Source organism: Heterocephalus glaber, unplaced genomic scaffold (genome assembly GCF_053883595.1).
Source record: "Heterocephalus glaber isolate CG9 unplaced genomic scaffold, H.glaber_assembly_v1.0 deba00001577, whole genome shotgun sequence".
Taxonomy (NCBI): domain Eukaryota; kingdom Metazoa; phylum Chordata; class Mammalia; order Rodentia; family Bathyergidae; genus Heterocephalus; species Heterocephalus glaber.
In genome coordinates this window covers 10,602,246-10,615,389 of record NW_028258358.1, presented here as the reverse complement: position 1 = coordinate 10,615,389, position 13,144 = coordinate 10,602,246, and the positions used below count along the sequence as shown (strand labels likewise).

Genomic DNA, 13,144 nt, shown 5'->3' with positions numbered 1-13,144 from the left:
TCTACGCTCCCCAGCAGTGGAGCAGGGTTCCTTTCCCCACTACCCCACCAGCATTTCTTATTGGTTGTTTTCATGATAGCAGCCATTCTTTCTGGAGTGAGGTGGAATCTCAGAGTTGTTTTCATTTGCCTCTCTTGAATGACCAGTGATGTTGAACATTTTTTCATTTATTTATTTGCTATTTCTTCTTCTTTGTGTGAGAAATGTCTGTTCATTTCAGATGCTCATTTTTGGTTTGGGTCTTTCGATTTGGGGGGTCTGATCTTTTTAAGTTCTTTATAGAATCAAGATAGTAGAACTTTGTCTGAGTAACAGCAGGTGAAGATTTTTTCCCACATTGTGGGTTGTCTCTTCACACTGCTGGTGGTTTCTCTTGCTGCACAGAAGCTTTTTAATAAGAAGAGATCCCACTTGTTGATTGCGCTAGTTCACGGGCAACTGAGGTTTTGTTCATGAAATCTTTTCCTAAGCCAATGCCTTCAAGAGTTCTACCTAACCTCCCTTCTAGCCATATTAGTGTTCCTGTTTTAACATTTAGATCTTAAATCCATTTTGATTTTAGTTTAGTCCATGGTGAGAGATATAGTTCTAGCTTTAATTTTTGGCAAGTTGAAACCCAATTTTTTTTTTTTTTTAGTACTGAGGATCAAACTTGGGACCTTGCACTTGCCAGGCAGGCGCCAGAACCACTGAGCTAAATCCCTGGCCTCAAACCCAATTTTTCAAGCACCATTTCTTAAAGGGGCTATCTTTCTTCCAGTGAGAGTATTTGGCTCCTTCATCAAAGATGAGGTACCTGAGTGTGTTTGGAGTTGTTTTTGCATCTTCTACTCTGTACCCCTGGTCCTCAGGTCTGTTTCTTTGCCAGTACTACGTTGTTTTTATCACAGTAGTTTTGTGGTATAGTTCTAAGTTGGGGATTGTGATACCCCATACCTTGTTGTCTTTGTGGTCTAGAATTGCTTTTGATATTGTAGGTCTCTTCTTTGTCCAAATGAATTTTTGGATTGTTTTCTCAAGGTACATGAAGTATGCTGTTGAAATTTCATTTGGAATTGAATTGAATCCATATAGTAGTTTTGGAAATATGGCCATTTTCACTATGTTGGTTCTTGCTAACCAGGAGCAATGGACCTTTTTCCATTTTTTGATATCCTCTTTGATCTCTTTTTTCAGAGTGCTATAGTTTTCATAGCAGAGGTCTTTGATTTCTTTTGTTAGGTGGATTCCTAGGTATTTCAATTTTTTGGATGTTATTGTGAAGGGAATTGTTTCTCCAGGTCCTCTTTCCTTGAGTCTGTTGTCCATGTACAGGAAAGCTATGGATTTTTGTGTGTTGATCTTGTATCCAACTACTCTACTGAATTTCATTATTAATTCTAAAAGCCTTTTGGTGGAGTTCTTGGGGTCTTCTATATAGAGTATCATGTTGTTTTCAAATAATGACAATTTAACTTCATTTCCTATCTTTATTCCTTTCTCTTATCTAATTGCTGTGGCTAATGTTTTGCAAACTATATTGAACAGGAGTGGTGATAGTGGATATCCTTGTCTTGTTCCTGATTTTAGTGTGAAGGATTTCAGTTTTTGACCATTTAGTATAATATTGGCTGTTGGCTTTTCATAGATGGTTTTTATCAGGTTGAGATAGTGACAGTCAATTCCAATTTTCTGTAGGGTTTTTAATCATGAATACATTTTGGATTTTGTGGAACACTTTTTCTGCATCTATTGAGAAGATGATATGGTTTTTGTCATTGGCTCTCTTAATATCTTGTATTGCATTTATTGGTTTGAATATGTTGCACCATCCCTGCATGCCTGGGATGAATGCCACTTGGTCAGGATGTATGATCTTCTTGATGATCTTCTGCATTCTATTTGCCAGTATCTTAAGGATATTTGCATCTATGTTCATTAGTGAGAATGGCCTAGAGCTTTCTTTTTTGGTTAGGTCTTTCTCTGCTATTGGTCATGCTTGCTTCCAGGAATGAATTTGGGAGTATTGCTTCCTTTTCAATTTCATTGAAGAATTTATACAGTAGTAGCAATATTATTTCTCTAAACTTCTTGTAGAATTCAGCAGTGTAGCCATCAGGTCCTGGGCTTTTCTTTGTTGGTATGTTTTTAATTACCTTTTCAATTTCATTGAAAAGAATGTGTATTCTGATTTTGTGGGGTGGAACACAATGTAAACATCTGTTCAGTTCCTTTATTTAAGAGTTTGATGGAGTTATAGTATTTCATTGTTTATTTTCTGTCTAGTTGATCTATCTATTTGTGACAGTGGGCTATTGAGTTCCCCACCTACTATTGTATTAGTGGTTATTTGATTTTTCATGTCTGGTAGTATTTGTTTTATATAGTTGGATGCACTAGTGTTTGGTGTATATATATTTATGATTGTGATCTCTTTCTCTTGAATTTTTCCCTTTACAATGATGTAGTGTCCCTCTTTGTCCCTCTTAATCAGTGTTGTTTTGAAATTCATTTGATCTGCAAAGAGGATAGTTAGTCCTGCTTTTTTTGAGTTCTTTTCACCTGGAGTATTGTTTCCCCCCCTTAACTTTCAGTCTATGTGTTTCTTTTTGAATTAAGTGTATTTCTTGTATGTAGTATATTGTTGGATCTTGCTTCTTGACCCATTCAGCCAGTCTATTTCTTTTCATTGGTGAATTGAGACCATTAGCATTGATAGCTATTATTGAGATGTATTTACTTATCCTTGTCATAACTTTCCTTTTTGTTGAATTCTCCCACTTTGAATTTAATTTCTTTTAGTGCCTGATAGATTCATTCTGCTTGGCTTCCTGGGGTTCTAATCCTCATTGTCATTTCCTAGAAGGTGTTTTGAAATTTTTGGAGTGCTGATTTAGTATTCATGAAGTTCCTAAGGTACTCTTTGGCATGAAAGTATCATATTTCTCCATCAATTTTGAAAGATTGTTTTGCAGGGTATATCAATCTGGGTTGGAGGCTGTTTCCCTTTAGGGCTTGAAATATTTCACTCCATGCTCTTCTTGCTTTGAGGATTTGTGTTGAGAAGTCTGCTGGATTCTGATGGGCTTTCCTTTGTATGTGATTTGTTTCTTTTCTCTAACAGCTTGTAGAATATTGTTCTTCTATTGGTTTCTAGAATCTTAAGTATTATATTCCCAGGTGTAAATTTTTTTTTTATCATGGCTTGTTGGAGTCCTATATGCCTCACTTATCTTTATGTCAAGTTCTTTTCCTCTGCTTGGTAAGTTTTCTGTCATTACTTCTGTGAATAGTTTTTTTTTTAATGTCATCTGCACTCTCCCCTGTTTCTTCATTGACTCTGACCAGTCTTATGTTATTCTTTACATCATCTAGCAGCTGCTGGTTGGGTTTCTCGTGGTCCCTTACTATTTTTAATAAATTTTTCTTTCCTGGACACTAATTGCAATCCTGTCTTCTATATCTGAAATTCTGTCCTCAGATTGGCTCATTCTGCTGGGCAAACTTTCAATGGAGTTTTTCATCTCCTGGATATCTGTTTGTATCTGTTTTATGGATTCCATTTGTTTCCTATGTTGGGATTTCATCATATTCCTCAGATCCTCTATTTTTTTTATCTGTGTCTGTTCTAGATTTATTAATCATGTCTTGCACTATGGACACAATTTGTTGTTATCTGAGAAATTATTTATGATTTAATTTTTCCAGATCCTCTTTCATTGCCAGTCCAGGGAGTCCAGATGCTTGAGTACGAGATTTTTCCATCTCATTGTCCTTTGGGGTTGCCTTAGGTGATCTGGGAGTCTGGTTTTGAGACTTGTTTATGTGTCTTCTCATTTCAAGAGATGCAGGCTGGTGTGCTTTTGTTGAAGTGACTTTTTGCTCACGCAGTAGTCTTCAATTCTCAGCAAGTCACCAAGAGGCCTTTTCTCTGCTGCTCACCCTTGCATCAATTCCTGGGCACAGAATGGTGGCCTTCTGGATTCCTGTGCTGCCCTGTTGTTTGGGTCGGGTTCTGGCTGGGGCCTATGCACACTTGGGATGGAATCTGAGCATGCCTCAGGCTGAACTCCCCCCCTGCCAAGTAGCTGTTGTGTGACAGGGCCTTTGGCTGGGTGTTGTGCACCCCAGTCACTGGTGTCTGAGCAGGCTTCTGGCTGGTGTCTGCATGAACTTACCAATGATATCTGGGAAGTCCTCTGGCTGTTGCTTGTGGACCTGTGGAGGTCTTTTCGAGGTGGGCTTTTTTGGTCATAGATTTCTTAAAATTCTCTTTCTCATGAATGAGATTATTAACAACTTAACTGTTAGTTTAAGAAGCAACTAACTTCACTCAGTAAATGATACAAATGCAAACTGATGGGTTTCAAACTAAACTATGGTGTAATCCAGAGATCATTTTCCATTTTCATTTTCGGATCCTATTCCAATAAATTCCAATCCACATCACTCTTCTAATCCCTCCATCCCCTTTCACTTATCAGTTCACCTCAGCTTATGCAGATAAGTCATCAAGTTATAGCTTTGCCCTCCTCTTTAATTCTTCATATATGATGTGTCATTTTTCCATCCATGTCTTTGTTTAATTTCTAGTAATTTCCATTATTACACATTCCTATGGAATAAATCACCTCTTAAACATTTATTATTCATTTATTATTGTTTCTCAAGGTTTTTCCAGTTGCTTAGCCTCAGCTGGATAGCTCTCTTCATGGAGTTATAGTTAAATGAAGTTCATATTTGACTGTGCTGGATGTCAAAGATGGCTTTCTCATCACATGCACATCTTGTAAATCAACGGAGGTGGCCGGGCTGGGCATTTCTCTGTTTTCATGTATACTCCCTGTATGACCAGCTTCCTCATAACCTAGTGACACCATTTAGCTATTAGGTAGATGGCCATTGATATGATGGCTAGATTTCTCCAGAGCAAGTATTCTAGGAAGCCCAGAGGGGAGTGAAAAGGCTATGTATGACCTATGTTAAATCACAAAATCTTGTAGTGTCAATTCTGCCTCATGCTACTGTTGGATTCAAGGGGAAGGAATTATACAAGGGTGCATATGAGGTGTAATTCTTTGAGTAATCCTTTTTGGACACCAGCTATTACTGTGCCAGCTACACCTGCTTTGATGTATCCTTAGAACTTCAGAATCTTGTGCAATTATTCTACACCCTTTATGGAGGCTGCCATCTTTCTACCTTCTTGCCATGGTCCCAGATTTACTTTCATGTCTAAATAAGTATTTTCCTACTTCAATCTTAATAATTTCCTAGGCATATTGAATAACTTTGTGGATCATTCAGACCAAGACAATTATTTGATATTAATTCTGAAGACCTTGACATCTACCTAAATTCAGTTATTTGATACATATAGCCATATGTTGAAATATAACAAAACCTAATACTACATTACATATGAAATATTAAACTTCAATTATCATGCTCTTTGTATGACAATCTGTGCTTCCAACTCTGTCACATTAATATGCCTACTCGTCGACCTCAGAAAACCTTAGACTCTCAAATACTCCATTTCCTTTTAATCTCTCTGTTTCTTTCTGGATTCACTTTCTTGTCTTTCTAATCTAGATTCCATAATCTCTCCTTTTTATCACTCTATTACTATTACTTTACCTCAGTTCCTTCCTCTTCTGTCGAACACCTTGTAAAAGCATAACTTTGAATTGACTCAAGAGTTTTGCTTTTTAATTCTTTCACAAAGAAGTACTACTGAAAATGTATGCAATACAAAGACTTTACCATTTTTATAATGCCCTTTCTTGATATTATGCACTCTTTTAGTCAAATGAACTTCTTGTGAAAATCCAACTTCTTTGTAGAGGAATGAACATTTACAGCTATCAGTTCACTACAAATTTATTCCTTGTATTTTCCTACATTAACATTTAGGAATATTATTATTATTTTATTTACTTATTGTTGATCATTGTCTCCTATAAACATTCTCCTTCCCTATAGCTTCTGTGGCTTTACTTACTCTTGGATTTTATCCTACCTCTGTGTGCTTTTCTTCTTAATTTCTTTTGTGGTCTCATGTTTTTTGCCCATTCTTTAAACGTTTGGATTCTCTATGCCTGTTTCACCAGTTCTCTGTTCTTTTTTGCTATTCACCCTCAAGAGGTTACTTCAACCCCATTCAAGGTTTCAGTTACCACTTATATGCTATATTTTTAGCCCTAAATTTTGCCCTGAACTCAAGAACCATAATCCAGCTGGTTCCTGGAAATCTCACTTACATGTTTTACAGGAATTTTGAGTTCTACATGTTTTAAAAATGTCCTAGTCATTTTCACCTAAAACCTGTTTCTCAATTGTATTCTTTCCCTAAGTGGATGGCATAAAAATCCTGTCATTTGTGGAAGCTAGAAACCTAAGAATCATTTTAGACTTCCATTTCTTGCTTGATTTCTATATTTAATCATTCTGAGTCCTGCTCATATAGAGTCTTTTATCCCTGTCATGTGTATTTCTGTAGATATAAGTTGCAATGCTGTTACATAATTGTTGAAGATATCATTCTTCCTTTATAGAAACACTTGCAAATAAATAGGCACTTTTAAAGACCGTGTTGTGACCAGAATGCTAACAAAAGCAAAACATCAAATATATACAATTTTTGGTCTTTGTTTGAGCTCCTATGAAAAAATTCCATACACTATTGACTTATAAACAACAGAAATTCATTTTTCACAGTTCTGGAGGCCAAGAAGTTCAAGATCAAAGTGCCTACAGATTCAGTGCTTGGTAAGTGCTTGTTTGGGGGTTTTAGAAAGCAACTTCTCACTGTGTTCTCATACGTTGGGAAAGATGAGATGTCTCTCAGGTTTGTTTTATAAAGGCAATAAACCCATTCATAAGGGTTCTGCCCTTGTGATATAATCACCACCAAAAGCTCCATCTTCAAATGCCATCACCTCAGAGATTAGGAGATTAAGATTTGGGGGATATATAAATATTAAGCTGCCAGGAAATTTCAATTAAACAACTTTTGATAAAAAGAGGTACCTCATTCCTTTCCTCTTTATATCATTGATAAACTTTTATCAGTCCTGAAAACAAGAACTAACAAATAAAATGTAATGCTTTAGAAAAGAGACATACTCAATATGTTGTTCTTATTTCCATGGACAGTGTTGACAAGCAGGGTGTCACAGAGTGAGAAGAATTCAAGTTAAGACTTGTACAAATTCACTAAGTGTTCTTTTTCCTCACATATAATAGTAGGTAATATTTATTTTGTATGTTTACGTGAAGATTAGGCAAGGCAACAAATCCAGAGCCACATATGTGCTAAATATTAAATTTTCTCATTTATTTTTGTTATTAATACTTGCCCAAGTGTATTCTACATGTCAGTACTGGACTGACCACTCTGAGTGCTGTTTGAAGGGAAGAGAGCAACAAAAACATTACTGACAATGTGCATGATGCATGATGGTACAATGTTCATGACCTATACATTCTTACTAACAGTAGTGAGGCACCACCCAAGACTCAAAATATGAATCTACTCAGAAAATCCCGTATAAGTAAGATACATTTTTATTAGTGACTGCTTCTTAGTTAAGAGGGAAAAAACTCTTTGTATATTGAAGTATACTGAAACCAACATATATTTCATCAAATGATGGAAGTTTAACTGTAGTTCAAATTACAAAAGGGAACATTGGTAAGAAAATTGGAAATGGAAGCTACACAAAAAAAGAATGACATTAATAAAGAAATAATTGAAGGAATTTGTTGCTTGTCATCTATAAAAAAGCATTACTTCTAGTGCAGTTAAAACTGTAATCAATCATACATGCCTAGATATTCTCTAGGGAAAGATGGAGAAATTATAGTGAGTAGTGTGCTAATTGACCTAGAGAATAGTGAACTATATCTTAGAGTTTTGAAATGTGATCCAGAGAAGCATATTATATCACCATTGATGATGAAATTTGCATTCTCAGAAGGCCTCGATCATAGTGACAAATAAAGTATGTCTTTGTTAAAGTTGTGGAGCATTAGTGTAGTCTCTTTTGTCTTATTAGAAAAGTTTGAGAATTAAAGAAAAAACCATACTGGTTGATGCCTATATGAATGGACACAAAGGGTCAAATCCTTAAAAGAATATATTCTTCATCAGAAATTTCAAATGAAGTTAATAAATATGTCCCATTATAACTTATGATTAAAGTTTTCCTGTAGAAAATAGTTTTCTAAAGCACCAGAATTTTCAGGAAGGTGTAAAAGATTATCTTGGTTTAAATAAAGCAGAACTTAATAGCATAATCATAAAATACTGTTTCATATTTATAATTTGACAACCTGACAGTTTTTTGAAAAGATTAAAATAATCACCCAACTAATTTATTAAATGTCATAATATGCTTTAATATGCTTTAACTTTGTCATCTGTTTATAATTCTCATAAGTCTGATAGTGTATAATTGGTAAATATGCTTTCAGATAAAGTGAAATACTCCTAACTAGAAGAGAAACAATAAGTATATTTTAGTTATTTCATTGTATAAGAAGGAAAGTAAATCATACTTTAAGAAAACTGTGATTTTAGAAAATGTTTACTTAGACAATTACAATTAATATTAGAACTTCACCATTTTAAATGTTTCTGGTAATGTTTGAATTATAGGGGTGTATCTAACCTTTTAGGACTAAAGTTGTTCCTTTTGATTGTGCAACAAAGGCTTTGTAGCAGGCTTGTTGCCTTACCTGAAATTTTATCAATCCTTGATGAGAGAAGAATGAATTTCCAATGCTCATTCGGAGTTTTTAAGGTTTTTTTGATTCTCTACTTGTTTGAGGAAGACCCTTTTAGAGTCTACTGTAATTAGCTTATGCTTTGTGGGGCTTTGTCCTTCTCCAAGCCACATCTAAAAGAAACCCTCTAGATACTAGGCTTTTTGATGAGGTAGAACTTTCCTAGGGTCATAAGCTACTTGTGCCCACATATCTTTCCAACTCTAGGTTTTGTTACTTGTTATATCTGTGTATAGTTATGTTTCTCCAGAATATTTACTGTTGTTACTTAGAATCTAGATATGTTATACTTCAAAATTTCTGCATAGCTAAGCCTAAACATGTTGTCTCTACATTTAATTAATAATGAGACTAAACTATCTAATAATAGACAATGTTGAAATTTTCACTAAAAATTGAAAGAACAAATATGCTCCTCTTCTAAGAAGCTATATCAAAATCACCTGTAACTCATTCTTGGCCTTATTTATATTTTGGGGTTTGGGAAAGAGGGGGCTATTTGGAATTCCTCTTCCTTAGCTACAAATCGCAGATCAATAGTCTGATACGTAATTAGAATTCATAGGCTGTTAGAAAAGCCTCCCACGAGGTGTATGTATGTGCTTCCTGTATCCCTTTCCAAATAACATTTTCCAGAGTTGCTTTTTGTTCAATATGTTTACTTAAATGTGAATTCGTATTCATATTTACAAAGTTGGATGCTTAAATCTTACAATAATTGAAGCTGGAAAATGCCTTTTGGGAGGTGGTAAATGATTTCTAAATTTCAGGGCTGAAGAGGGAGTTTAGTCTGGGGATTAAACTTCTTTTATTATGGGAGGGGCCAGTTTTAATCAAGCAGATTCATTTAAAAGTATTTAAAAGTATCATCTTGTTTTTTGGGTCTTGGGAGAGAGTGAATTATTTGGAATTCCCCTTTCTCAGCTACAAATCCCAGGTCACAAGAAACCAATTTAAAAAACCAGAATACCTCAAATTAATAACTGGAAAATTTCAGTGACCAAGCACCATGTAATGATATTAATAACAACAATATAGTTAACTTACATTTTTGGAGAAGGATTTACTTTACATATTTTTTCCTTGAGATAGGGATCTTGCTGTGTTGCTTAAGCTGGCCTCAAACTCCTGGGCTCAATTGATCCTGCTGTTTCAGTAGCTTCCCAAGAAGCTGGGATTATAGTTATGGACCACTGAACTTGACACATTGTTCTTTACATTTCTTTTCTTGTACATAAATACAAAAATGCATGCGTGCAAAATATCTTGCATTTTTTCATCAAATCCTCCAAAAAACCTAAAAAGGCAGAAGCCTTAATAACTTTCATTGTACAGATATCACTAAGTTCACTAACTTACTCCAGGGGTGGAGGGGGAATTTGAATCCAGATCATTAAATTGCAGGTACAACTTGTTTAGCCTCTGTTCCAGAGGACCACAATTCACCTGTGCTCTCACAGCAGTTCACAGCTAGTTCCCTTGAATTAGAAATACTGAAATAATCTCGGATTTAAGTTACATTGCAAGAGAAAATGCTTCCCACTTTGTTTTGTATTCATCATGTTTATAGTCACTAAGTATTTACAATGTTTATAAGTGGAGAAACATTTAAATGCAACGTTATATACTTTGAAAGCATAATGTATTTTTGTTACTTGATGTAAAATTCATCGCAGAAGTCATTTCTCTCTCAAGAAATGTCTGAGTACATTAGCTTAGAAGATGATATTAGTGAGCTGATCATATGTATATTTTAAATGGAATGTTCAACTGTACTTAATGTGCATTTGTGAGAAATACATATTTGTGGTGTCTGTAAGGAGCTTAGCTTGCTTATCATTCTTTTCCTAACTAGTGGAGTATTTCTTCTTTACATGCTGTTACCTGATATGAGAAGGCAAAAGGGGACTGTTTTATAAGTGAGAGTTTAAATATGTAAACATTGTGGGGTAACTGAACATAGAATTTACTTTTATAAGATGTAGACCTTTGTTGCAAATGAGATATTTTACTAAAGAGAGAAAAGTTACAATTTTTTATGCTACTCTGCCTGGATGACACAGTGCAAACTTTAGCCATGATTGAAAAGTTCATAAGCAGTAAGGGATATCATCTTATTCTTCAGATATTAACAGTAAACATTGTTAAAAGGTTTGTGTAGCTACCAGGCTGACTTGGAAAGGGTTTATTATACAGCAGAAGTTAATGCAGCTTTCATAATTAAGGGGAAAAGTGGGAAAATAAATAGAGAAAGGCCAAAAGGGGAAGCTGAGTATGATGCAGTACAGGAGAAGACTTTGAAATTAAATAGGAGGGCCCTGATTGAAATTTATGTGGGAAATCAGAGAAAACTGCTGGTGATATGACATCACTGCCTATAAAAATGTGGATATTGAAAGTTCCTTCTTCATTAAGAACTCAATAAGTGATGTCTGCAGCCCAGGTGCAAAAGGTGCAAGAGTCCGGAAACACTGGACAGAATGTGAGTCAATGCCAATTACGGTGTCCCCTGCTATTATAAGGAAGAAGAACCCATAGTACATACTATAGTACATATTTTGCTAAGTAGAAAGGGCAACTTTTCAACAGAGTATTTAAATCTTATTCTTGTTAATACTTAGCAGCTATCAATTAGAAAGACAGATCTAGAACTAGATTGGTTTAATAAGGCAATCACCAAGAACCTTAGGGAGCAGGCTGGGGAGCATACTGTTTCTAGATGTATAGAGCCTGTTACAGGAGAAAGTGAAGAGTTTGAGGCATATTCTAGAGTAGTATCTTAGAAAGGTAAAGTAGGTTTTCTCAATGTGCTGGACACTGAAACAACTGTTTGAAACAGAGTTTCTAGAAGACAAGACCAGGAACTTGAATTCAGTTTTTAAAAAAATCCCTTTCCAAGTGATTAATATACCCATTAACTAAATATCATCTTGTTAAAGAACTGTTAAGTTAAAATGATCCTTACAGAATAGAATTATTAATGTGGTAGTATATGTGTTTCAAAAAAGAAATGAAAAATTCAGGGAAGAAAGAGAATAAAAAATATCTTCTTTCCCTTGGACCTAGATAGGATTTTTGTTTGGATAAAAAATGACTCATTTCCCTTGGACCTAGATAGGGGTTTTATTTGTTTATTTTTCTTTTTAATTAATGGTAACTTAGGACATCTTGAAGAGGTCTCATCACTACTGAGTCAGGAAAGAAGGCCCAGGAACTGCAGATGGAAGAGGTCCTGTCGATGGTGGAAGCTTGTGAGTGCTGGTGATAACTTCACCTCAGAAGGTAACAAAGAGATGAGACAGTAGCTCTAATCTGCAGGACCTTCATTCTTTGACTTGTATTTCTAAAACTGTGAAAGGCACTGGTGAATCTCTTACATTAACTGAGTTACATTAAGTGAGTTACATCTTTTCTGCTGAAGCAAGCAGGAATGCTTTATATATCTGACTGTAGATATTGTCTGAAAGAAAATTGAAGGATCATTTTGGGGTAGTAGAGAAAAAAGTACCAGTGACAATTTCAACTCTTACGGTTAGTGACTCTGATACATGAAGAGAATACAAGGGTCAATAAACAGGAGAATATGTAGATGGCATTGAATGAATAGCATGAGCCCCTGGTAAGGGCTCAGGAAGTAGTTGGTAAAAACTATGAGAAGTATGTTTGGAAGAATTACAAGACCATATCTCTTGCTTTTAATTTGAAATTGATGGATGAGAAGAAAAATTAATAAAACTGCCATATAAGATTATAAATACAGGACTGAAAATAAGAGTTAAATAAAGAATGTAGGAGGAAAATTTTTCCATAATTTTTACATGGATATATTATAGGGCATAATACTTCAAGTTTCAGGTATTTGTGTATTAAAAATACCCAATTTCAGTGACTACCAAAGTATATGGAAATTTTTATCTATGAATGCAAAATGTTGTAATAGGCATAGCCAAGACTTCATTTCTGATTCAACTAATGTACTATGGCATCAGAAGGGGATAATTTGATCAACGATCTTAAATCTAATTAAATCAGAGGGAATGTAGTTGTGTAGGACATGGTCAAGTGACTCCTGATATGGATTACAAAATTGGTATGGTGCTAGGCCATAAATAAGAATTGACCTAACTTAACAAGTCTCATAAATATTATTTTCTCAAAGCACTGTCTTTAAAATAAATTTTTTTGTTTTTCTCTGATATAGTCATTATTAATATTTTATAGCAGTTTATTCCAGCATTATTTTTTATATTGAGATTTAATGGTAATATGAGTTTTATGTTGCATATTTCATTAATACTATATAACAAGCATCCTACCATATCATTAGGATTTTTAACAAATTATATTTTAATGTTTGCTTAATATTATAGATGAA

At 34.7% G+C, this 13,144-nt stretch overlaps 1 long non-coding RNA gene across 3 annotated transcripts in view; it reads left to right on the top strand.

The window, feature by feature from the left end:
* The window catches only part of LOC106009416 (uncharacterized), a 259,976-nt gene that overhangs the window by 34,205 nt on the left and 212,627 nt on the right, over positions 1–13,144 (top strand). For all 3 annotated transcript variants that reach the window (XR_015443704.1, XR_015443703.1, XR_015443702.1), the window contains exons 3-4: positions 6,700–6,750; positions 11,932–12,051. This is a non-coding gene — a long non-coding RNA (uncharacterized LOC106009416). The remainder of the gene's footprint in view (positions 1–6,699; positions 6,751–11,931; positions 12,052–13,144) is intronic.